The sequence below is a fragment of the Apodemus sylvaticus genome, chromosome 12 (genome assembly GCF_947179515.1).
Source record: "Apodemus sylvaticus chromosome 12, mApoSyl1.1, whole genome shotgun sequence".
In the NCBI taxonomy this organism is placed as follows: Eukaryota; Metazoa; Chordata; class Mammalia; order Rodentia; family Muridae; genus Apodemus; species Apodemus sylvaticus.
Window position 1 is genome coordinate 32237031 of NC_067483.1, and position 27356 is coordinate 32264386.

The 27356-nt window shown below is 44.2% G+C and overlaps 1 protein-coding gene across 1 annotated transcript in view; it reads left to right on the forward strand.

The window, feature by feature from the left end:
- Window positions 1-27356, forward strand: part of Gpr39 (G protein-coupled receptor 39) — a 209446-nt gene that overhangs the window by 48784 nt on the left and 133306 nt on the right. The gene's annotated exons all lie outside the window — the stretch shown is intronic.

Below are 27356 nucleotides of genomic sequence, written 5' to 3' on the forward strand. Positions count from 1 at the left end.
GGGGGGGGCAAGTTGTGCCTGAGAGCTGTGTCCACAGAGGCCAGAAGAAAGTGTCAGATCTCCATGGAGATGGAGTTACAGAAAGTTGTGAGCTACACTGGATCCTGGGAACCAAACTTGGGTCCTCTGCAAGAGCAGTGTTTGCTCTTAACCACTGAGCCTTCTCTTCTCTCCAGCCTGATCATCTGAGTTTTCAGCCCAGATTCCAGCACTGCCCAGTGCTCACAGGTGGAGACCAGAAGGAAAGGGCTGACATTTTAGTGCTGTTCCTTAGAGTCTGGCTCTGTCTCCACCTTCACTCCTGATGGTGGACTTCACTGGGTTGGTCTAGTGCCTGTGCATCGTCTGTGCACCAACTATAGGGGCACAGGCACAGAGGACTTGAACAACTGCTCTAAGGCCATCCATCTTGTGTGGTTCTCCTCACCTGCCACCTTCTTGTTCTCTGTGTGATAACCCACAGCCCACTGATGGATGTGTGATTTCTCCTGATCAGTGGCTCAGCTTCAGGTTGGGAGAGAAGACACTGTGTTAGAGAGAAAGGAACATTGGGTGAAATAGAAAATGTGATTTTGACACCAATCAATGAGCCAGTCGGCATTCAAGCTGAGATGCCCCGATGTGATAAAAGACTGAGAGGCTAAAGCGGTAACATCTAAGCTGGAGCCTCCTCTGTGACCTTAGCCAGCTGGCCACTCACTGGAACAAGCCACCACTTCTCTAGATAAGGGGGAAAAATCCAATTTCTGGGAAGGTGTGCTTAAAACATGATAGATTTGAAAATTCTGCCAGGTTTCTTTTCTATGTGTTATTTTTCCCCTTTAACGTCTCTGCTACCAGAATAGTCTTCAAAATTTGAAAACGTGATTACAGAGGGTTATACACTGCCATTGTCATGCATGTTTATTAATGTACTTAGGGGTGTTCTGACCTCCCTCCATGTCATCCTGACTCCATCCCCTCTCCCTCTCACTCACCACTCCCTTTTGCCTCCCCGATAATTTTGCTTTTATCTATGTCATTAGCAAATGTATGTTTTTATGTCTCTATAAAACTTTAGGGCTCACAAATGAGAGAAATGGGAAATTATTTGTCTTTCTGTGATGAACTTGATCAACTAAATATGATGCTCCCAGGTGCGATTCTCTGCAAATGCTATGACCTCATTCTTTACACTGTGAACTTCCATTATGTATATAAGCCACATTTCCTGATCCATTCCTGTGGTGCTATGCTTTCATTCTTTACATTGTAAACTTCCCATTGCATATATAAGCCATGTTTTCCTGATCCATTCCTGCAGTTGGAAACCCAGGCTGGTTTGTAACTTAGCCATTGTGACTGGTGCTATGCGGTAACTATAGCTAGGCAAGGATCTCGGTGATGTGTTCCCTTGGAGTCTTGGGGATAAGTATGGAGGAATGTCGCGGGATTTACAGTAGATCTACTGTCAGTTTTCTGAGGAAGAGCCATGTTGAGGTTCACAGGGGCTGGGCTAGTTGACGTTTTCATTCACAGCACTGAGGGTCCCTTCTGCCTTCATTCTCACCAGTATTTTTAAATTTTTCATTCGATATCAATATGGTACCTGTGTTTTAAGACCCAGATGGGAGAGGTCTACATAAACACAGAACAGGCCAACTCTGGGTAGAGGTTTGTTCGGATAAAACATTCTCTTTTGGGTTCAGAAAAGCTGAAAAACGGCTTCCATGGATGTTGTAGAGCTCTTGGCGGTGAGCTAAGCAGGCCTTTGCATCCCAGGTCAGGTCAGGAGTGAAGTGGGCAGCCGGACGGAGAAGAAGATTGCGCTGCTCTGTGCTGGGTTTGGGAACTTGGAGCTGGGACGGCTGGGGAGGGGAGAGTATGCAAGCACTGGCCTTGCCAAGAACATTTCAGAACCATCTGGCTGCTTTGATTGTTGCCAAGAGAATGGTGATGTAGGACCCCTGTGGGCAGCATCCTCATTCTACTGAGGAAAACTAGATGCTGATAGATGAGCTGGCTTGCCTGCCGTTGTGTTAGAAGCTCAGGCTAGAGCTCTGGCTCCTGCCGCCCAGTCTTCTCTGCAGTAGGACAGGGCTGACTCTGTCTCCAAGCTACCACTGGTGGATAGGGAATCCATGCAAGTGAGCATGCTCATGTGTGTGTGCATGGATGTATGCATGTGTGTATGTGTGCCTGTGTGAAGGTGTGTGTGTGTGTGCATAATGCATGTGTGCAGGTATGTGTGTGAATACATGTATGTGTGCAAGTATGTGTGTGTGTGTGTGTGTGTGTGTGTGGTGCACAGATACAAGTGCATGTCATTCCTTACATGCTCTACAGCTTGGTTTTGTTTGTTTGTTTGTTTTGTTTTCATTTGATTTTGAGATGGAGTCTGAACTCACCAGGTAGATGACACTAACTCTTCAGTGAGGCCCAGGTGATCCACCTGTCTCCACTTCACCAGCACTGGCATTATAAGCACAACTCTACACCAAGCTTTGTTTTTAATTCTGCATATGTGCATGCTCATGAGTTGCAGGGTTCACATGCACATAGAGGCTAAAGGACAGTCTTGGGTGTAATTTTTCAGGAGCCATCCACCTTTTCTTCTTTTGAAATGGGGTTTTTGAAATAGTCTTTAGGGTCTCTTGATGGCTGGCACACTCCAGAGATCCTCCTGTCTCCACCTCTCCAGAGCTGAGACTATCTGTTCACCACCACGCCTGCCTTTTTACGGGAGTGCTGAGGATCGAACTCTGCTCCTCACGCTTGTATGGCATCTTACCAACCAAGCCATCGCCCCCGTCCTAGTTCACCTTTCTGGAGACAGAACTCAGGTCTTCATGCTTGTAAGGCAATTGCTTTACAGGCTAAGCTTTCTCTCCACCCCCCCCCCCAATAGATATTTCCTACTGATTGCTTGGGATGGGGGACCAGTTGGTCCTGTGCAAAAATTCATCATAGTATCAATTCCTGCTGAGGAGGAGCTTATTTTAAAATACTACAGGGGCATGTTTGAAACTTTGGGAGTAACGTAAGACATTTCAGAACAATTGGAAAGCAGCAAGAACGAGGTGCACTGAAACCGATCTCAGGCTGCTAACAGCGCTGCAATCATTTCTGTCTCTGTGTTTGGGTCATTTCCCTCATCCTTTCCGCTTTCGAGAAGAAGCCAGTGGAAATCCTATCACCCTCACAGTTTTGTGTCTTGCTGTTTTCATGTCACTTTTTGTCAGAAGTAATTTTGCCCGTGACCACTCTAGTGGCAGCAGGCTATTTGCAAAGTGCGTAGTAACAAGGCATTTACTAACCATGGTATTAATTTATTGTGGTAATTTCACAAGTGTCTGTTAAATACCTTATACCCTGGCTTTTCTGGAAACCATCATCTTAGTGATGGTCACTTTAATGTGAAAAGGGAATTGGAATGACTGGGAACATTAGCTGAGTCTCATATAAGTTTGGGGAAACTCAAGCAACCCAACCTTCTCTTCTCTTCTCTCTCCTCCCCTCCTATTTCCTTCCTTCCTTTCTCCCTCCCTCCCTCCCTCCCTTCCTCTCCCTCCCTCAGGTCTTCCTTTCTTCCTTTCTTCCTTCTAAGATCAGTCTCTCTATGTATATCCACATCTACCTGTCCCAGCCTCCGGAGTCCTGGGATTACAAGTGACTATTACTATGCCCCAATCAACTACAAACTTCTATTTAGGCCCTTTCCACTTTAGTGTGTTATGACCAATATAAACCACATTTGGCCTAGCTGAGGCTAAGGACCAAGGAGGCGAGTTCTATCCAGTTTCATCTCCTATGTTCTCTGATTCATCCTCATGACACTTTAAACTCTTCCTAGTCACCCTCCTGGTGACATAGGGATTCATGTCAGTAGTTACTGATCTGGCCACATCCATGCAACACCCTCACTGGACATGTGAGATGATCAGTGGTTTATTTGTCTTGAAGATGGGACACCAGCCAGCCAGCAGCACGCTGTGGGACTGGCTCAAGGACAGTGAACACCGTGGGATGGGTTGAGGCAGGCTGGGAATTACAGGAGGAGAGCTCTATAGGATCAAGTGGATGCAGAACTGTTGGTACTTTCTGGAGGGTGTGGCTGGCCTGTTGGATTGATCTAGAAGCCTGCCACTCAGGAGCTGTCTTAGTTCCTGGGGCAGAAAGAATTACTTGTTGTTGTGTCTCTGAGAGCCGCAAAATGGGGGAGAAGCTAGCTTGCAAACTACTTGAAGCGCTCCCGATTTCACCAGGTGTTAGCGCAGCTCCTGGTGCAGTAAGCCTTTATTTCTGGGAGCTCGGCACACCGAGGAATTGGCTTCTTCCTCCACTTCCCCAAATTCTTCTCTTTTGGCTTTGCCTTTAAACTACTCCGGAAGCTGTGACTTACCTTTGAGAGCCTGTGAGTGTGAAAGTGGGTAGTATGGTTTGAATGCAGGCAGCCTGGGCTCGATCCCAAACTTTACTACGTATGTACTAGGTCGTGTGGGGCTGGTCACTCTCACCCTCATTCTCCATGCCCATGATCTCTTTTTATTTGTATGCAAACTGGAAATGATGGTAACGGTAACACAACAGAAGGTTTCTGTGCTAAGTGGAGATTGACTCCACATGAGGCAGCAGGAGAATACCTGATGCAGTGCCCAGAACCGCCATTATTTATATTCCATGAATTTTCAAAAATACCATGTTTCTGTTCCAAATATTTTTTCTCTTTCTAAGACTGCAGTTACCTCACACTCATTCCCAGAAACTGAACTATTCATTCATTCATTCATTCATTCATTCATTCATCCATCCATCCATCCATCCATCCATTCACTTGTCCTTTCAGTCACCATTCATACATCTATTCTTCCATTTTTCCCCTCTCCCCACCAGCTATCCATCCATGCCTCCACCCTGTCTCTCATTCCCTAAGTGCGTATGGTTCTTTACCTTATACCAGCCTCTGTTCTAGATGACAAAGGTCACCAAGGAATGAGATTGACAAATACTTTAGGAGCTGGGACATAGCACGGAAGCGAGGAAACAGAAAATAGACAAGAGATGAGCTGGAAGGTATTTATGTCTGACAGTGTTGCTCAGAGCGAAGAAAAAGAAGTAAGCAGCAACCCAAGGGAATCATGGACAAGGACAGTCCAGAGTTAGCCATGAGATAGATGGTAAATTACAGTCAAAAGTCACATAGCTTTTGCTATTGAAAGCTGAAGTGTGAGTCTATCCAAACAACGCCACACTTAGCACCACGTCATCCATTGGACCTGTTTTCTTCCCACTGATTGAGACCCTATGTATACAAAAAGAGTCTGTTTTCACTATTCTAGTGAATCCAGAACAGGGACACAGAACCAGCTGACATTGGTCCCCATGGGGCATTCAGAGACTTCTGTTATTACCTCTCCATGGCTGAGTTGATGAACAAGAGTTTCTGCCCACAACACTTTAATGAATAATGGAGGTGGTATAATTGGGAACTGGGCTATTTGATGCTTAAGTCCACAAAGGCAGGGAGTGTAGTGGCCCAGAATAGTTATAGAGATTTCTTCGAATAAACTGAAGTGTAACTGTGTCCCCAGGGTCAGTCAGTGTCTATATTGATTACCTCTCGATCCCCTTTAAGAGTGAATCTGCTTCTACTTTTCTTTAAGCCTCGGAGAGTTTCCCTGGAGAAATTAGATTATGTATCTGGTAGCCCTGGGTTAATACAATCTAGCAGTGTAATTCTGTTCTTTGCTCACTCTCCCCCTAGAGCCTTATAGTTTAACTTCCGTTTATTGAAGCTTTAGCTATAGGATTGTTCTCCTTACCGTCCCTGTCCCCAGGACTACAGTGGGGACTCTGTGGGTAAGAGTGCCTGTTTCGTCAGCATGAGGACCTGGGTTCAGATTCCCAGCAGCCATGTAAAAACGTCAAGAATGGCTGTGCCCACAGCTACAACCTCCTCGGTGCTGTGAGGGGCAGAGGCAGGAAGATCTCTGGGATTTGCTGGATGTCAGTCTAGCTCCAGGTTCGGTGGGAGACCCTGCATCAAGAAGATAAGGCGGAGAGGAACAGTGCAGAACAAGAAGCAGCCTTCTCTGTCCTCTGCACACACATTCACAGATGTATGCACCTGTGCGTGCACCTCCTCATACACTACACACACACATCACTCACACACAAACAAGATTCCTGTTGCCAACGTGATGTGATTTTCCACAAGATCAGAAATTATTTTTCCCATAATCATTAATTACTTTCCCTACAAAATACAGCTAATCCCTGTGTACGTTTCATAAAAACAATCTTCAATATGAAACATCACCCATATTTATCAAGTATCTTTGAGCATCTGAGAGTGCATCACTCACTCAGGTACAACAGAGACTAGGTTCAGGCACTCAACTGAGACCAGGAGGTTAAAATAAAAAGATATGATATTGTGAGAGAAGCTCTGAGAAGAAAGGATGGGGGGGCAAGGAGTTCGCACAGTTGGCAGAGTGCCCGCCTGGGATACACGAAGCCTGATTAATCGTTAGGAACGAGGAACGTTAGTGTAAGTTGGTAGAGTGCTTAGCATGCACGGAGCATGGCTCATGCTTGGTGCATGACTGCAACCCCATGTCAGGAGGTGGAGGCAGGAGAATCAGAAAGCTAGGGCCATTCTCACATTCCTGAAACCAGTTTGGGGTACAAGCTGCAGAAAGAGAGGGGTGGGACCGAGTGTGGAGGGGGAGGGGGAGAGGGAGAGGGAAGGAGAGAGAATACATAATGGAAGGGTGAGTCCCTGGGAGGGCAAGGCCATAGGGAGGGTAAAGCTAGAGTAGGGCCTCTGGAAATAGTGGAAGTGGGTGCCTCGCATCACAGGACATCTTATGAACGGAAACAGAGAAAACATGCTGGGCTATTCCAGGCTCAGCTGAGGTTAGGCATGTGAGGGACTGCTACAGCAGCAAAGAGTGCTTTGGAGCAGAAGGCTCTGGGGTCCATACCATAGGTCAGGACCCAAGCTATGACCAGAGGCCTGCGACCAGGACAGAGACATGACCTTTAGACTCATGTTCTGGCCATAGCATGCAAAGAGGGAAGGGCGTGAACTGGGGATTTGACAAGTTTGGGCTCTGCCTGGCAGCAACCTGGGCAGGTCTCAATGAAAGCTGAGGAGTGGAACAAGTGGTAGTGGGAGGGGGTGGGTGAACTGGAGGGGGAGGGGAGGGGGAGCTGGATGGGGTGGGGGAGCTGGAGGGGGAGGGGGAGCTGGAGGGGGAAGGGGAGCTGGAGGGGTGGGGGAGCTGGAAGGGTGGGGGAGCTGGAGGGGGAAGGGGAGCTGGAGGGGGAAGGGGAGCTGGAGGGGGAAGGGGAGCTGGAGGGGGAGGGGAAGCTGGATGGGGAGGGGATGGGGGAGCTGGATGGGGTGGGGGAGCTGGAGGGGGAGCTGGAGGGAGAAGGGGAGCTGGAGGGGGAAGGGGAGCTGGAGGGGGAGGGGGAACTAGAGGGGGAGGGGGAGATAGAAGGGGAGGGGAGATGGACGGGGAGGGGGAGCTGGAGGCAGTGGATGAGCTAGAAGAGGTGGGTGAGGTAGAAGAGGTGGGGGGCATGTACTTATCTTTCCTCCTCCCTAAGCAGGGTGGACTCCCATGCAGCTGGGTGTTCTAGGATTGCCCTCGCACTATTGCTGGTTGCTGGGGTTGCTGCCCCTGGGTTTTCACAGTGGCTGTAGCCAAATAGGTGCAGCTATAAATTGAAGACAAGAGTCTGCCACACTGGGAAGTTGTTCATCCATTGCAAAAGTCTCTGGGACTGTAAGTGGCTCAGCTTTTTGTTAGTAATTCTTGAGTGTGTGTGTGTGTATGTGTGTGTGTGTGTGTGAGGTTATGCATGCACATGTATGTGCAGGCTGATGTCAGGTAACATCTTTAGTCATTTTCTGATGTCAGGTAACATCTTCAGTGGTTTTCCACATTACTTTTTGAGGCAGAGTCTACCCTTTAACTCGGAGCTTGTCAGTTTGACTATGCCAGCTGGCCAACAAACAAAGATCCATCTACCTCCACTTCTGAGATTTAAGGACATCCCACTGCCCAGCTTTATAAACGTAGATTTGAGGAGATCAAACCCATGTCCTTATGCCTGCAAGGCAGGCCTTTTACCATTGAGAGTTCTCCCAGCCTTGCCAGCAGCTGTGTTTCCTGTACTTCCTGTAGGGGGCACCACCTTTTATCCACCGGGTGAGATGGTGAGACGGGAGGCCCACCATCCTTTGTTCCCACGCCCGGAACTGATGATATAGGAAAAAGAGCTGCTTCTGTCTCAAAGCACTTTTAAGTTCCTACTGACAGATTCTATTCAGGCTAAAACGAGTGGCTGGGGGGCAACTCATACATAATTTCCTTCTATTTAGTGACTTCCTACACCACGGGCTCTGCAGAATTTCTGCTCATTTAATTAAAGGTTATATTGGCAAATTGTTATCCTCCGGAGTGTGGGTGTGCGAGGAGGCTTTCGGAATACATTGTAGGGCAATTCCCTTTGCCCTTTATTGCCTCTGCAGGCCATGGGAAATTGAATCACAAATAACACGTTTTAGGAACAGGCAGAGAGACTGAGGCCGTGCTGCCTTCGGCTTTAATAAGAGAGTGGGCGCGTGTAGGTAAACGACCCTCTGGTTATGTGGGTGAGGCAGAGGGGACAGAGGCGAGTGACTAATGGTGGTGATTTCTCCACCCCAGAAAGTGAGTTCATCAGCCCCTCCTCTCTCCTGGAGCATATGGATCCAGTAGCTGGCATTGAAACATCCAAAGGGCCCATTATTGTTAATGGGAGGTTCTTTGCAGCTCCAACCGGAGACCAGCCCCTGCTCACATACCAGCAGGAGGAAAGACAGCCAGATGCCGACTGACTTCCATCTCCAGAGGCTGCAGCCATTTTCGTGGTGGTGGGTGTGAGGAATAAGAGAGCAAGAGGTGGGGACGATTGCGGCAAAGTTAGCCACCCTCAGAATAACTGCCTACCCAGTGATGCGGGCGAGCACTTTAAGTACTAGAAAAGGGGTAGATGGGGTAAGGTATGGGCTTGAGGGCCAGTCTTGCTGCAGGACGTGGTGGGTTGTTTATAACCGAGTCTGACCTCTGCATAGACAAAGGGCTGCATTCATGACTGGATATGGCCAAGTCTGTTCTGAGACACATTTGTTACTGAGGTAGAGAGGTCGAGGGCGAATACTTTGCTGACCCGTGAAATCTTGCCAGTGTCGACTGACAGCAGAGGTGCGAGGCTGCCATCTGTGAGAGCTGAGAGTGCTGTGGAGGGAGGGGCAGTGGGGATAGGGGAGAAATACGGTGCTTAGTGGTAAGGAGGTGACATTGAAAGGAAGTTTAAGGGACCTGGGGAGTGAGTGCTGACTACCTGGGAAAGGGTAATTGGGGTAGAGGGACTGTGTTGGGGTTATGGCTCCCTTTTTTTCTATTAATTTTCATTTACATTGTTGGCGAGTTCATACACACATTCTGATATAGTATACTTTGGTCATTGTCACCACCTCCTTGTTGGCCTGTCACTTCCCTCCCACTCCGGATGCACCCCTTCTTCTCAACAGGTCCCCCCTTCTTTGTTCGCATTTGTTTGTCTTGTGTCTTTTTATGACCCTCTGAGTTTAATTAGAATTGCTTGTGTGAGCATGAGTGAGAGGGCATTTCCAGGAGTATGAGCAGCTTAGCAGTGGAGACGCCACTGGAGATCATGTCTCTCCCTCCTCAGCGAAGTCTGAGTGCACGCTCATCTCCAGGGAGAGATCGGGTCTCCTGAGGTCTTCCTTGGCTATCTCTGTGACATATAAACTCCTGCAAGGCTTGTATAATCTTCTGCAAGACCAGTCAGTCATTTAGAGAGTTTAACCACGTCTGTTTAATAAACTAATGGTAGGAGGATCCCCCCTTAGGGACTATGACCTCTCCGGACATAGGCTTTTACCAAATTTACACCACCAGCTATGAATTCCCTCCTGTGGAACAGGCTGCAGATCCAATCAGAAGGCAGTAATACCTCTATGCAGCTATGATTCCAGTGGGCCCATCTTGCCTGCCCTTCTTTCAGGTTTGGGGCTGGACACTAATATCCTCCATCCCTTCAGGGGTGCAGTATTGTTCACAGTTCATCATCTCTGCAGAAAAGGGTCCATTCCATCTAGTTCTTATTCCCATAATGACTCTTCTTGCATAGTTTGGGAACAGCGAGAGGGTCTTGCTCATGACGGAGTGGGTCTATACCAATTACACATCCAGGGACTGGGAAAATAACCAGAATGTGGCCCAGTGGCCTCTTTAGGCACACGGTGAATTAGGCTAACGCCACACTCATGACATGCTTCAGCCCAAGGGCCTTGATGGCTTTTCTTTTTAAACTTTTAGTATTAGTTTCAGCTCAGACTCAGCACTTAACATTTCTTAAAATTTCTGGGATTTCTCAGAGGTGAAGTTGCCCTGAAACATGGTTATATGTCTCTGTAGAGGAAAAACAGATGTCTTCTCAGCACATGCTTGGACTGGTGTTGCAGAATTCTTCCTCAGTAAGCCCCAGAGGTCTCTTCACTGTGGATTCCACAACCTCTCATGGTGACCCGATTGATAACCCAAGACAGCAGTTAATACAGCTTGAACAGGGATGTATAGAATCTATTCCAGAAGCATCAAAGGAACTGTCAGATTCTGCTAATGTATACTTTTCTTTTTTTTTTTTTTTTACTGTTTTTTTTTAATGTATACTTTTCACATCAAAGTTTTATATCTTTGAATTAAGTTTGGAAACTGCATGAAGGAACTCTGATATTTTCAACTATAGCAAATGATATTAGCTTTCTGTTCTCTAGGTTGCATGTGTGTGTGTGTGTGTGTGTGTGTGTGTGTCTGTATGTGTGTTTAGTTTTTATGACAAATCAAGCAATATCCCACTCAGGTCTATGTTATACCTTGGAGTTCCTTGTGATCTGTGACCCATCAGTGGAGAATATTGTCAGTCAAGGGATTCCAAAGGGCAATCCAGCCCTGCTGTACATTATAGTAACCATGGTCAACTCCTCCTTGGCTGTTAAGGGATGCATCCTGCTCATTGTCATGTTGAAAAACTCATTATTCTAGAGAATCTAATCTCCACCTTTTGTAGGTTCAACCACCTCCCAACATGACCAGAGGTCTTTAGCACTAGGGACTCTTGGTCCCATTTTTTTTTTTCTATTTCGAAATCTTTACAAGCAAAGCATTGAGGTGGTTTGTGTTCTAATGTGCATTGAAGCATGCATGGCCAGGGCACTGAGAATGAGGAGAAAGAGAAATGGGGCAGAGATAGTTAGAAAGCAGAGGGTGCTGCAGTTGGCCAAAGTATCCTATACATGCCAAGGGGCCTCTCTCCCAGCTGTCATAGATAGTTTGTCTTAGCACAATCCCCCATGGGATGGAACAGGCTGAGTCTGATATTTCCTTTTCACACAGACTGAAATGGTTTGAGTCTTAAATGTACCCTGAGCATCCATGTGCTAAAGGCCTCTGGTCATATTGGGAGGTGGTTGAACCTACAAAAGGTGGAGATTAGATTCTTGCCAGGGCCAGGGCGAGCCTTGAAGGGCAGCCTGATTCACTTCTGTTGCTAAGACTCTGATGGAAAGCAACTTAGAGGAGAAAGGATTGATTTTTAGCTCACGATCTCAGGTCACAGTCCAGCGTTACAGGAAGGTAAGGCGTCTGTTTCACTATCAGAAGCAGAGAACAAATGTGTGCATGCTTATTGTTCCGATTGTTTTCTCTGTTCTTAAACAGTTCGTGGTCCAGCTCATGAATGGTGCCATCCATGTCCAGGATGGGTATCCCTACCTCAAAGGGCCCAGCTAAGACAACCCTTCACAGGCATACATACCATAGACCAACGAAATCTAGATCATTCTTCTTTCAGACGCTCCTCCCAAGTGATCGTAGGTTTCGTCAGATTGACAATTAGAACTATCCATCACACAGGCATACTGGAACCTGGCCCTCTTCAGTTCTTATTCCCCTTCCTGACCACCGTGCAGTGAGCAGATTTTCTCCACCATGCCCCAACTTCCCCATGATACTAGTTTCTCAAGGCTGTTTCCTTACTTCTATTGGAATGTAGCCACACTTGTTCCTTTCAACTGCTGCTTTGGTTGTCTTCAATACAGATCCAGTAGAGACCATATATCATCTTAAAAACTCTACGTATTTACTGTCTGGCCTTTATAGATACCTATTGTGAAAGGAAATGCAGAATATAATACAGTGTGACTAATTAATAAATGTGAATCTTTCTCTTTACATTGTGTGTATGTGTGTGTGTGTGTGTGTGTGTGTGTGTGCATGTGCAGTTGTATATATATATGCATATGCCCATGGAGGCCAGAGGTCACTCTCAAAGATTGCTTGTTGTCGTGTATTGTGTACTTTGTTTTGAGACAGAGGTTAACCAAATTCCAGAAATCTATCTGCCTCTGCCTCTGCCTCTGCCTCTGCCTCTGCCTCTGCCTCTGCCTCTGCCTCTGCCTCTGCCCCTGCCCCTGCCCCTGCCCCTGCCCCTGCCCCTGCCCCTGCCCCTGCCCCTGCCCCTGCCCCTGCCCCTGCCCCTGCCCCTGCCCCTGCCCCTGCCCCTGCCCCTGCCTCTACCTCTCAGTACTGGAATCATAAGCACATACCAAGAAGCTTAACTTTTTCATGTGGTTTTAGGCATGGAACTCAGGTTCTCATAGTTGCATGGCAAACATTTTACCAACTGAGTTATCTCCCAAGCCCCCTAATCCTCCTTGTCATATGGAGAAATTGCTCTCATAATGGTTACTTAATGAACACTAATTAATGGCCACACTATCTGAAAACTGACATCGTGTTTTGCCAAACCATTAATCTTCACAATTTAAGAATTTCAAATCAAGACCATAACCCACGGAGAATGTGGCAGTTCATTGTATCCCTTTTACCTAGTTCATATTAATAATTGAAACATAGCCTCACACCTAATCGGGTATAAGACTACAGTTCTAGACAAACTAGAATTAATTGGGGCTCAGTATCACAGTCATTTTTAGGAATTCATAAGCTGCTTTGCTATGTTTCCTAGACATCCAGGCACCAATCCTAAAACATTCAGGCACCAATCCTAAACATTCTCTAGATTCCTTAGGGTAGGAGGTAATCTCCTAACCATCAACCAATTACCAGGCATGAAGAGGAAGCCAAAAAGTACTTTCTGGATAAACAAGGGGTCTAAAATCATGTCTGTCAAAAGGTTGATCTTGAGACTGTTTAATTGAATCATCTAAGCAAAATCATCCATTTATTGAAAGAAATGAGAAGTTTCAATTATAGAATACAGACCATTCTAGACCCAACCTGAAGCTCTCTTCAAGGTACACACAAGTAATTTAAAATCTCCATCTAATGTAACTGTCAGACTGTTGGATAACCACTGGTTGGCCCCAAGGGCTGGATGAGCTACCCAATCAATGTTATCTAACAAGAACAGCTACATGTCAAAGATGGACAGTTCATTCAGGAGGGACCTCATGGACTTACTGCTTCAAGGCCAATTAACCAGTGCCTGACATCTTCCAGTAAATCTAAATGAAATGCATTCCTGTGAATTCTAATTTCAAGTAAGTCTAATTGAACTTGGGTGAGGCGCTACCATTGAGCAAGTACAATGAAAATGAAGCAATTGAATATGTTTCTAGAATGTATTTGAAATGTGGCCCATCAAAAGTTGTTTCAGAAACCAAGTGACTGTCTGCATATGCTTAATATTTAGAAAGAGAAGAGGAGAATTTAAATGCCAGCTCATAGTCACAGAGAATGTCATAGCTAGCTGTTTAATTTCTCAAGGTGAAATCTGCTCTCTCTCTCTCTCTCTCTCTCTCTCTCTCTCTCTCTCTCTCTCTCTCTCTCTTTCTCTCTCTCTGTGTGTGTGTGTGTGTGTGTGTGTGCACATAGAGATCAGAGATCGATCTTGGGTGTTATTTCTTCAGGACACCATCCTTGTTTACCAGTAATCTTCAATTCAACAGAATCCAGAATAGCTCAGGAGCCAGGACTCTGGAAACACCTATGGGTGATTATCTTGGTTGTATTAACTGTCTAACTTGTCTTCTCTGGGTGATACCATTTCCTAGGTGGGTTCTTGGACTAGAAAAGCAGAGAAAGGGGGCGGAGCAGCAAGAAGTTATTCATCTCTCTCTTTCCTGATTGTAGATATGAGGTGAATGGTTGGTTACTTTAAGCCCCTCCCACCTTGATTTCCCTGCCAAGATGAATTGTGGGTGAGCACAAAGTCTTCTTTCTTGAGTTGCTTTTGTCAGAGTATTTAACAATAGCTACAGGAATAGACACTAAAACACCACCTACCGTTTTCTTTTAGTCAGAGTGTTTCCGTGGCTTGGCGCTCACCAGTTCCATTAGGCTAGTTGACAACCAGGCTCAGAGATTTACCAGTTTGTCATCCCCGGTGATGGGTTGGAAAGTGCACGGCATCACTTGTTCTTTTTCTTTACTTTTAAAATGTAGATGCTGAAGTTTGAATTCAGAACTCCATTCTTGCATGGCAAGGACGTTACCAACTGAGCCTTCTCCCTAGCCCTGGCATTCAGTTGCTCGTTTATTCTAAAGCTAGACGCTAAATAATGTGGTTGAGGGAATTAGGATGAGTGAGGATGCCAAACAAATGCCAACCCACCCCGCTCACCTTGCCAAGCCTTGCCCACCCCACCCACCCCTCCCCACGCAAATGAAAATCTCCAAACTGATAAAGCAATAGCAATGAAATTTCTTTCCTCATTCCTCCAAAGCTGGTCACAAAATAAAGCAAAACTGCTGGTTTGAAATTACAGAAATTTTGATGGTGTTAACCAGTTGATCACACATTGAAATTATTATCAGGATTGAGTCTTTGGCCTGAAGTAACTCTCTGTTCAATAATGATAAGACCTAGGAGTAAATCAGTATAGGAAAGGCAAATGTGATCTGTAGCAAGAGAATCAAGGACTGCGTTGTTTAAGTTACACAGACTTCTTGACTGAGAAAATAAAGCAAGTCTTCTTAAGGGAGATGTTATTTGAGTTGTAAATATTTGCAGGAGGAAAAGAAAAGAGCAGGATCTATTTGGAGTAGGATGAAGCATTTAATTGAGTTGGCATAGAAGAGTTGTAGAATCAGATAATATAAAAGAAATGGATGTGGTTTGGTTACAGAAGACTTGAATACATTTATATTATATTAGGTAGCTGGCAAGCAGGAACATGGTTTGATTAGGAATCTGGATGTAATGTTTAACCTTATCAATAAGCAAAAACATTCAAAACCACAATGATATAGCACCCCATAACCATTTGCTTTACTTTATTGCTGTTTTCAAACACTATTACCAAAATCAACTAGGGGAGAGAATGGTTTGTTTTATCTTACAGGTCCCATCATTTTGGGAAGTTGAGGCAGGAACTCAAGGAATATTTTAAAGCAGAAACCATGAAGGAATGCTGTTTGCTGACTTGCTATTAGACTTCTGTTTATCAAGCTTTCTCATACACCCAAAGCCACGTGCCTAGGGAATATTTTCACTCATAGTGGGTTGGCCCTCCTGCATCAATTAACAGTCAAGATACCACCACACCCAAGCCATACTCATAGATCAATCTGACCTGAGTAACTCTCAATTGAGAGATTACCTGGTTTTAGGTGACTCTGAGCTATATCAAATTGCTAGCTGAAGACTGAAAGCATGATATCAGCCAGCATAAGACACCCCAAGAACAGGTTCGCAGTGCAAAGAAGATGTGTTTGGCCCAGTGGGACAAAGGGCAGGGAATAAGAGTCAAAGGCAGGAGATAGAGGATAGGGAAAAGTAACAAGGGAGAGGGGGAAGATAGATGGGCCAAGAGGGACAAGGGACTGCCTCTGGATAGAGACTAGACAGACATGGTTCTATAGACAAATTGCAGTATATAGAAGGAAAAAAGGAAACCACCCAAACCCTCATGTTATTGGTTTGTTTTCATTGTGTATGTTAGTTAGGTGAGCCAAAAGGGGACTTTTCATTGTTGGATTTCAGTGCTTTGATTGACCTTGGTGGTGAGCCTCCAGGGAGGAAGTGACCAAATTAGTGGCTAGCTTTGGAATGTGATCTAACAGTTTAGCAGGGCAGGGGGAAGGCCTGCCAGAGCCATGTTTGCCATGCTTGGGTCTGCTAGAGCCCTACAAGCATACCCGTGGGGGTTGTTTTAATTAACTGGTGTGAGAGCACCCAGTCTAGTGTGGGTACCTTAATTGCCTAGAAAGAAGATCCTGAATTGTGTAATAGTGAAGAAATGGAGCTGAGCCCAGCAAGTAACCACGGATACTTTCATTTCTTTCTGCCTTTGATTGTGGATTTAGTATGGCCAGCTGTCTCAAACTCCTCCTACCATAAGTTTCTTGCTGAAATGAACTGTTACCTGTAATCAACCTTCTCTGATTTACTTTTTTAAGATTCTTTTCTTAAATCGCAGCAACAGAAATGAACCTAGGACAATAACCAAATTTTATATTATGTTTTTAAGACCTATGGTGGTAATAATATAGACTATAGAGGTGGTATGAGTTGTACTGAAGTTGGGTAAGAGAGGACGTGGGGAATGAGTTTAAAAGCTGTTGTCCTGGATCCTTTGAAAGGTTGCCACGGTAGACTTTGCAACACTGGGCATCTACTAGAGATTGTATTCAAGGAAGCATGAGTCAGAGACAGCTGAGAAGTTTGCAACATGTGCTAATGAGACAGGGCTGGAGGTACTCCCAAAACAGTGGATTAAATAAGAGAAAAAGGATTTGTCTTTAGGTAAATTCTTACTGCATATTGTGTTTAGCTGGGCTAGAGCTAAACGGCCTATTTTGGGACCTGTTGGAAGCTCTTTATTTTTATTTTTTGAGTTTTTTAAACATTAAATTATGTGTATAATGTATGTCTACATGCAGGTGTGTGCACATGAGTGCAGATGTGTGTAGAGGCATTGGATCCCTCCAGAGCTGGAGTTACAGGCAATTGGGAGCCACAGACATGGATGCCGGATCCCTGGCAGAGATCGGTTTTGGCCTGACATGGCTTGGTGTGCAATAAAACCATTAGTAGCTGGAGCATTTTGAGTGTGTTTTCTTGTCTGTGCACATGTGTGCAATTGCACTTAGCTGTGCAGCCATGTAGAGGGCGGGTTTGACATTGGGATTCCTTTCCTAATTCGGAATCATCTTTTGCTGCCTGGCTGATTGCTTTGCAAGTTTCTGGGGTCTGCCTGTCTCTACATTCCAACACTGAGGTTCTAGAAAGGCACTCACCTGGCTTATGCTCTCTCCGTGGGGTCTAGGGATGGTGGGATGGTGATTCATCCCCTCAGCCCACAAATGTCCTTTTGTGCCTGCTGTGCCAGCAAGGAAAAAGAAATATTTGGGGGTATTTTCAAAGGCCAAAACCTAGGCCTCTTAATGGAGTGCGAGTTTGTGATCTTGACTGTGTCATTTGTGTCAAAAAGCATTTATCTCCCTGATATTCATGACATGCGGTGGCACATGCTGAAGCGAGGTTGAGCTTTGCTGAACACAGAGCATGAATATTTCAGCAGTGAGATGCTCAGATACATGGGGGAACTTTCCTTGCTTTGGAGAGCAGTCTGCATTTTGAAACAAGATTTAGAAAGTAGTGTTTGACTCTGAGAGAAGTGGTGAGCAATGTTATTTGAAACTGCAGGTATAGTGTATGTTCACCTTGGGAACTCACTTAGGGATATAGCTAAGTGTTAGAGTATACATAAATATACACACATACACATATACACATACATGTCATGTATGTATATATATATATATATACACATACATGCACAAACACACACACATACACACAAACACTTTGTTAGTTAGGGTTTTACTGCTGCGAACAGACACCATGACCAAGGCAACTCTTTTAAAGATAACATTTAACTGGAGCTGGCTTACAGGCTCAAAGTTTCAGTCCATTATCATCTAGGTGGGAGCATGGCAGCATCCAGGCAGGCATGGTGCAGGAGAAGCTGAGAGTTCTACATTTTCATCTGAAGGCAGCTAGGAGAAGACTGGTTACAGGCAGCTAGAATGAGGGTCTTAAAGCCCACACTAACAGTGACACACCTACTCCAACAGGCCACTGCTATTCCAGAAAGGCCACACCTCCTAATAGTGCCACTCCCTGGGCCAAGCATATACAAGTCATCACACACACTGCACTTAAATAAAAAGGACTTATCTTTTCACCAGAAAGAAATAACTACTCTTAATATCATATCATCTGCCCTGTTCAAAGAAGTATGTGCATACATGTGTATTTGTATATATGTATGAATATGCATACATGTACATTTGTATATGTATGAATGTGTGTATGTGTATCCATGCATATATATGTCTATGTGTGTTCTATGCATAGAAATGTGTACATGTGATATGTGTGCATATTTACACATGTATCTATCTTTCATGTTTGTCTGTGTCCATGTGTCTATGTGTTTATAAGTATGCATGTCTATGTCTATATACTTATCTAAGGATTATTCATGTTCCTTTCCTATGTGTAAACCTGTGCCTATGTGTATGAACTGCATGTATATGAGTACTGTAAGAGTACATGCATTTAAATGAATCCATACTATGCACATAAATTTGCAGTCTGTAGTTTCTCAGTTACTGTAGTTTTTCATACCTTCTCGTATGTCTGAACTTTTGTTTGTTCACTGCTGCACAGTCTTGCTTTGAGAAATCCTCATGACAGTCATGTTAATTCCACACTGTAGTTTAACTTCATATGCCTTGTTTTTACCAACAGGAGAATTTTCTGTCTATGTCAAAGGCATGCCAGTGTGCACCGTAAAGAGTACATCTAGAGCAACCAGCATAGCGACTGTTGAAGTAGAGCTGTAACTAAAGTCTTGTGCATACAGATTAATATTTCCTTGGTGTAATCCCCTTAGAATAGAAACTCAAGTTGGAGAGATGGCTTTAAGAATAAGAGCGGTTTTTCTTGCAGATGACACAGGGATTCTAACACCCTCTTCTGACCTTTGATACCAGCCACTCATGTGAAACTCAGAATGTGTGAGCAAAACACTTATGCATACATAATAATCATAAATAAATACAAACAAATAAATAAAATAGAATGTCCATGTTGCACAGTACATTACATTCTCCTTATCCAAGGGACACTTTTCATGATGTCTAACGCTTGTGTGAACCAGTGCACATACATACAATGTTTTACCACTTTAGGTCACATAAATGTTACTTAACACTAACTGTGACTCCAGAACAGTTGAACTGATAGGAAAGGCGGCTACTAGTGTGAAGGTATCAGGTTCAATGTAGAGACTCTAGACTGTTTCTTGGTGAAGATGCAGTGGACAGCACAAGACTCTAGAGGGCTGTTTCCAGTGCTGTGGGATTTAAAGATTATGAATGATTTCCTGAATCTTCCAGCTCCTATTAGCATTATTATTATTATTATTATTATTATTTTATTTGTACTTTCAGTGGTGTGTGTGTGTGTGTGTGTGTGTGAGAGTATGTGTGTTATGTACATATGCTATGTATGCCAAGGCACACACATGGCTAGGTCCTTCTACCATGTGGGTTCCATGGATCAAACTCAGGTACTCAGGCTTGGCAACAAGTATCTTTACCCACTGAGCAATCCTGCCAGTCCTCATCTAATATCTTAGGTCATGGTTAACTGTGGATAATAAAATCTATAAAAGCAAAATTTTATTTAAAGGCTTTCCAAGCATGTCGTCAAGTTGTCCTTCAGAAATGTAACAAGGAGCTTCTAACTTGAGCCAGCACTAATTAATTCACTGAATATAAATGTATATCCCTATATGTATTTCTGTTGACTTTATTCAAAGACATTGTGATCTTTATCAAGTAGATAAAAACACAGATTTGTAAGGTATGTGATGTTAGTGTGAGTGGAGGAGAGGGACGGTGGGAAACCTTGGTGTTGTCTGGTAGGTGGATGTTATCTCACAGATATCCGATGATAGGCAGTATCCGAAGCTCAGGGTTAGCTGTCAGTAACCTAATCCTGGCAGTTGGTAACATCATATACTGAGTATAAATACTTTTTTAAAAAGTTAACTTTTAATTTGTTTTTGTAACTAGCATAGAAAGTATTTGGCTTTATTTTACTTTATTTTCGTTTGAACTAAGCAAAATTGGTTTGGGTTGATTCTCCTCTCTTCTGTCCTTCCCCCTTCCCCCTTCCCCTTCTGCCCCTGATTCCCATGTGCTGATTAGTTCTCGTCAATGTGACACCAGCCAGAGCCCTCTGGGAAGAAGAAAAACTCCATTGAGAACAAAGCTTCCATCAGATTGACTGGTTGGCAAGTCTGTGGGGACATTTTCTTGATTAATAATTGATGTGGAATGACCCAGCCCATTGTGGGCAGTGCCACCCTTGGGTAGGAGGTTATGGGTTATACATGTACCTTACTACTTCAGATAGCCTACCTAGAAACTCTTCACCAACATTCCCAGGGCACTGTAAATCCTGCCAAGTGGGTAACGAGTGTCAGCCATCACATCCCTTATAGCTTGTTCAGCACATAACAAGTGTATTCATTTGTCCTCTTAATGAAGAGGCAACGATGGTGAAAGCTAGTGCTGGGGTTACTGTTTGCCTCTTTTGTTAAACAGGTCAGTTTCTCAGCTGTTAGGGGACAAATCGGAATTCCCTTGCTCCTTCGAGAATCAGAATATTATAAAATGACAGTGCAACAGACACAAGAGATGTCAGCAACATGAGAACAATGGAGATATGCTTGACAAATGAGAATAATGGGGACACGCCCTGCCCTTAACCATTCTGAGTCAACACTTACTGGATATACACACTTGCCTGCAAGCTGAAGATGTTTGAGCCGAATGGCCATTAAAAATACCTCGCAGCAGTAGACAGAGATGGGTGCAAGGACTCTCTCAATGTGTCTAGATGGAGTATCTCCAGTGGACAATCAAGCTTCAACCATTATTACAATTGTTTTGTTGTTCTTGTTAAAAAGGAGCCATTAGATTGTGATCTTCAAACAGTCGTTGCAACAGGACTCTGGGGTGGCAGAAGGAAGCACTGAGTGAAGGTCAAGTTCCCTTTGGAGACTCCTTGACCTCAGTAAGAAGACACTGCAGTTTCTTCTGCTTGGCCCCCTCTGAAGAGCACCTGACCAGGAAGTACTTATTTGGGGGTAAAGATGCCATTACAGATTCTAGGCCAAGGGAGATTGTCTCATTTACAGCCATGGCTTTGAGGCTTTGAGGCTTTGATGCTTAGAGCAGCCAGGACATAGGTGAGACGAAACTCACTGTCTCTGGCCTAGACCGGACACTCCTCTCAATGCTCTTGGGTGGTTCTGTCGCCCACTCGGGGCTCATTGTCCAGCCTCTCTGCACACTCATTACCCTCTCTACAGCTGGAAAAGTAACCATTTAGCTGAAGACCTTGGTATTTGATGTATTCTTTTTCTTTGTATCATTGCAGTTCACTTCAATAGTCTTTCTTTGTGTGCATTGTGCTTGTGTGTGTATGTGTGTGTGTGTGTGTGCACGCGCACACGCGCAGGTCAGAAAACAATCTTGGCTGCCATTTTTTAGATACTATTCTGTGTTTTGAATTTTTTTTAAAAAACAGGGTCTTGTTTGGAGCTCACCAATTAAACTAGGTTTGCCATCTAGAGAGGCCCAAGGCCCTTCCTGTCTCTGTCTTTCCGGGATTAGGATTAAAAATGCACACCACTCCCTGCAATTGTATGTGGGACCTAGGGATTAAATTTAGGTCCTTGTGTTTGCAAGGCCGGTACTTAATCGACTGAGCATCTCCCAAAGCTCTATTTCATGTGCTTTTTATAGGTTCTTCCACATCCTGCTGTATAAGACTGGCTGTGCACTCCTTTTGCCCCACTATACAGGTTTCTACATTCACTGTCTATGGTTAGTGACATGAACTTCTCAAGTCAACAAGAACCCTGCACTGGCTTTCTCTTGACTTGATCCCCACTTTGTAGAAGTCCCTAGTCTTCCTTTCATGAGATAGTCCAAAGCCTAGAGCATGATGCAGTGCTTGCCTAGGAGTGTGGTGGCTTCTCAGGGTTGGGCATGTGGCTTCTGAGCTAGCAGCTCTGAGTACCTGATTGGGACAGTCTTTGTCATGCAAAGCATTCATCATTTCTATGCTTTTAAATATCGCAGATTTTGCTAGCTGAACTGACTCCAAGCCAAGAACACCTGGACCTCAGTTCTTTCTTTATTGGAAGTAGCACCTCTCCTCCTGTCAATCATGTCTCCCATTCTTTGAACAGATTAAATGAGGTCGCTACAGAGGATCCAGTTAGACCGTGCATTTCAGCTTTCTATTTGTTTTCTTTGCTTAAAGGCTGACTCTTAGGGTTGCCTCAAATTCACTAGATAGCTGACGATAATCTTGAACTTTTGTTCCTCCTGCATCTATGTTCATGCAGTACCCTGTTTGCTTTATGTGGTGCTGAGATAGAACTCAAGGCTGCAAACATCTCAGTGAACTCCATCTCCAGAATTACCACCCCCACACCAGGCAATACTTTGTGACTAGTTTAATCTATGATTGGTTAAGTATGCATATGCAGTAACCATGGATACAGAGAGCCCAGTGGATAGGAAGCACCTTGACTGTTGTCCTCAGAAAATATAAATCACATTAGAGTGGGTGCAGAAATTCTTTTTTTTTTTATTCAATATATTCTTTATTTACATTTCAAATGATTTCCCCTTTTCTGGCTCCCAACTCTCTGAAAGTCCCATAAGCCCTCTTCCCTCCCCCTGTTCCCCCACCTACCCCTTCCCACTTCCCTGTTCTGGTATTCTCCTATACTGCTGCACTGAGTCTTTCCATAACCAGGGGCCACTCCTCCATTCTTCTTGGACATCATTTAATATGTGGATTATGTCTTAGGTATTCAAAGTTTCTAGGCTAATATCCACTTATCAGTGAGTGCATGCCATGATTGATCTTTTGAGACTGGGTTACCTCACTTAGTATGATATTCTCCAGCTCCATCCATTTGCCTAAGAATTTCATGAATTTATTGTTTCTAATGGCTGAATAGTACTTCATTGTATAAATATACCACATTTTTTTGTATCCATTCCTCCGTCGAGGGACACCTGGGTTCTTTCCAGCTTTTGGCTACTACAAATAGGGCTGCTATGAACATAGTGGAGCATGTGTTCTTATTGCATGCTGGGGAATCCTCTGGGTATATGCCCAGGAGTGGTGTAGCAGGGTCCTCCAGAAGTGTCATGCCCAGATTTCTGAGAAACCGCCAGACTGATTTCCAAAGAGGTTGCACCATCTTGCAATCCCACCACCAGTGGAGGAGTGTTCCTCTTTCTCCACATCCTCACCAATACCTGCTGTCTCCTGATTTTTTACCTTAGCCATTCTGACTGGTGTGAGGTGAAATCTCAGGGTTGTTTTGATTTGCATTTCCCTAATGATTAATGATGTTGAACATTTCTTAAGGTGTTTCTCAGCCCTCCAAAGTTCTTCATGTGAAAATTCTTTGTTTAGCTCTGTACCCCACTTTTTAATAGGGTTATTTGGTTCTCTGGGTTCTACTTTCTTGAGTTCTTTGTATATATTAGATATTAGCCCTCTGTCGGATTTATGGTTGGTGAAGATCCTTTCCCAATCTGTTGGTTGACGTTTTGTCCTTTGACAGTGTCCTTTGCCTTACAGAAACTTTGTAGGTTTTTTTTTTTTTCATAGAGCATTTTTTTATTCGATATATTTTTTATTTACATTTCAAATGATTTCCCCTTTTCTAGCCCCCCACTCCCCGAAAGTCCCCTAAGCCCCTTTCTCTTCCCCCGTCCTCCCACACACCCCTTCCCACTTCCCCGTTCTGGTTTTGCCGAATACTGCTTCACTGAGTCTTTCCAGAACAAGGGGCCACTCCTCCTTTCTTCTTGTACCTCATTTGATGTGTGGATTATGTTTTGGGTATTCCAGTTTTCTAGGTTAATATCCACTTATTAGTGAGTGCATACCATGATGATTCACCTTTTGAGTCTGGGTTACCTCACTTAGTATGATGTTCTCTAGCTCCATCCATTTGCCTAAGAATTTCATGAATTCATTGTTTCTAATGGCTGAATAGTACTCCATTGTGTAGATACACCACATTTTTTGCATCCACTCTTCTGTTGAGGGATACCTGGGTTCTTTCCAGCTTCTGGCAATTATAAATAGGGCTGCTATGAACATAATAGAGCATGTATCCTTATTACATGGTGGGGAATCCTCTGGGTATATGCCCAGGAGTGGTATAGCAGGATCTTCTGGAAGTGAGGTGCCCAGTTTTCTGAGGAACCGCCAGACTGATTTCCAGAGTGGCTGTACCAATTTGCAACCCCACCAGCAGTGGAAGAGTGTTCCTCTTTCTCCACACCCTCTCCGGTCCCATTTGTCAATTCTTGATCTTAGAGCATAAGCTATTGATGGTCTATTCAGGAACTTTTCCCCTGTGCCCATGTCCTCAAGGGTTTTCCCCAGTTTCTTTTCTATTAGTTTAAGTGTGTCAGGTTTTATGTGGAGGTCCTTGTTTCACTTGGAGTTGAGCTTAGTACAAGGAGATAAGAATAGATTGATTCACATTCTTCTGCATTCTGACCTCCAGTTGAGTCAGCACCATTTGTTGAAAAGGCTATTTTTCCCCCACTGGATGCTTTCATCTCCTTTGTCGAAGATCAAGTGACCATAGGTGTGTTGGTTCATTTCTGGGTCTTCAATCCTATTCCATTGATCTGCTTGCCTGACATTGTACCAGTACCATGCAGTTTTTATCACTATTGCTCTGTAGTAATGTTTGAGGTCTGGGATACTGATTCCCCCAGCAGTTCTTTTACTGTTGAGAATAGTTTTAGCTATCCTGGGTTTTTTGTTATTCCAGATGAATTTGAGAATTGCTCTTTCTAGCTCTATGAAGAACTGTGTTGGAATTTTGATGGGGATTGCATTGAATCTGTAGATTGCTTTTGGCAAGATGGCCATTTTAACTATATTAATCCTGCCAACCCACGAGCATGGAAGATTTTTCCATTTTCTGAGGTCTTCTTCGATTTCCTTCTTCAGAGATCTGAAGTTCTTGTCATATAGGTCTTTCACTTGTTTGGTTAGAGTCACCCCAAGATACTTTATGCTGTTTATGGCTACTGTGAAAGTCATGTTGGTGCTCTACATTACCAAATCATTTGGTAGATAGCAGATCCACATTCAGATCTTGTAACAATGAGGCACACGTGTTTTCTAATCACAAGTTTAATTTTCAAATGTATTTGTTTATTAATTTGCTTCTCTCCATATATATGCATATATACCTATATATCTTAATAATATATATGTATATATATGTATATGTATGTATGTATGTATGTATGTATGTATGTATGTGGGGTGCACACTCCCAGGCTAGCCTCTTATTCACTCTTTAGCTATGGATGATCTTGAACTTCTGATATTCCTGTTTCCATTATTGAAGGACTGGGAAAATAGGCATGTAACACCATACGTGCTTTATGCAATGCAGGGGATGGAACCCAGGGTATTATTGTGTGTTCTAGGCAAGGACTCTTCCTACTGAGCTACACACCCAGTCTAACTGACTATCCTAAAACAGTCATGGTTGTGTGATCTACACCTACATGACAGTTTAGTTGGTGATTTGTCTGCCAGTTTGGCAGTTCCCTGCGGCTGTGTAAGAAGCCTGGCTCAGCCCAGGGTGGGAGTGGGGAAGGACACTGCACCACTCTTCCTGAGTCTCCATGAGTCTAGCTGGGCTTTCTTTTCAGCTTAGTGTTGGATTCTTTAGAGAATGTCTGGCTTACAACTGCAGAAAAAGACAGACTCCAGTCTTTTCTAGAACTCAGCCTTGAGCAGGCAAGGCATTCCTTCTGCTCCGCAGCAAGTGAAAACAAACAAACAAAAACAAAAACAAAAACAGCCTAAATTTAAGGGAAGGAAAAATTAACTCTAGATCTCTGGGAGGATGGAATTGTGGTTGTCAGTTTTGGAAACTATTATTCTGAGGATTAACTTTTTTTTCTGTATAAAATAATTGGAAATGCTGTATTTTTAAGGATTTTATTTATTTTATGATTATGTATAAGTGTGTGTTGAGGGAAATATGTGCATAAGGGTGGATGTGTCTGAACAGGCCAGACAGGGAAATCAGATTTCCTGGATCTGGGGTTTCAAGGCTCCTCAACTCCACCCTGTGTATGTGTCTGTGTATCTGTGTGTTTCTTTGTCTGTGTGTAGGTGAGCAATTTGCAGGAGGTTTTACCATATAGGTCTCAGGGATTGAACTTGGATTATCAGGTTTGGCAGCAAGCACAATTCCCCACTGAACCATCTTGCTGGCCCCTGACTTACAGATTTTGTTGTTAGGACCCAGAACGTATAACATTTTAAGTAGGTCATGAGTGAACAAGCTACAACAGCCAAGTACAAGGTCTGTTTGTGTGTGTGTGTGTGTGTGATCTGTGGGTTCTGAGGCACGCCTCTGTCCCATCCATTAGGTCTCCCGAAGCCCCTGGTAAGTGTGTGGCACCACCCCCGGGGAGTTTGAAAAGTCTTCAGTGTTTCTTACTTCCACGTACCACTTCCTGAAGGAGGTCTAGCTTTACTTGTGGTGATTGGCAGTTTCAGTCTCTTAGTGACAGGCATCAGTAACATCAGCCTTCAGCGTCACAAAGAGCCCAGTAGCAAACCAATCAAGTCTCTCAAAGTGCATCTAATGCTCAACTTCGGCCACCATTTTCCCTTCCAGATCCACTTTCTCTTTAATCTCTGCCCCCAAGGAGGTCATAAAGGACCTCAAACTGCACCTAGATTCACTCTGAGAGTTCCAGCTCTGCATTAGCTCTTAGGACTCAGGACATAAGCTTTAAGAACGCTTATCGTGCCTGGAGCTGCTTCCTAGTTAAAAATGGAAGAGCAAGCTTTGTACATGTTGTGGGTATGGAGGGACTCTGACCAGGTCTAGCGGGGCGATCATCGCTCTGGCAGACCTTCCCCTTCTGCCCAGTTCCCTCTGCTTTGCTAAAAGCCATTAGATTTCATTCCTAAAGCTAGCCCCTGAGGTCTATCCCCCTGTTTGGCCACTTTTTCCTCCTGTGGTTGTCTATTGAGGCCTATCTATCAAAGTATTGAAGCCCAACTATCAAAAGCCACCTTTACCTCACCTAATTAACATGTCCAATTAAAATTAAACACCTCATCTTAAACTAGGTTTGTTCCCCTTTTCCTATATAAAC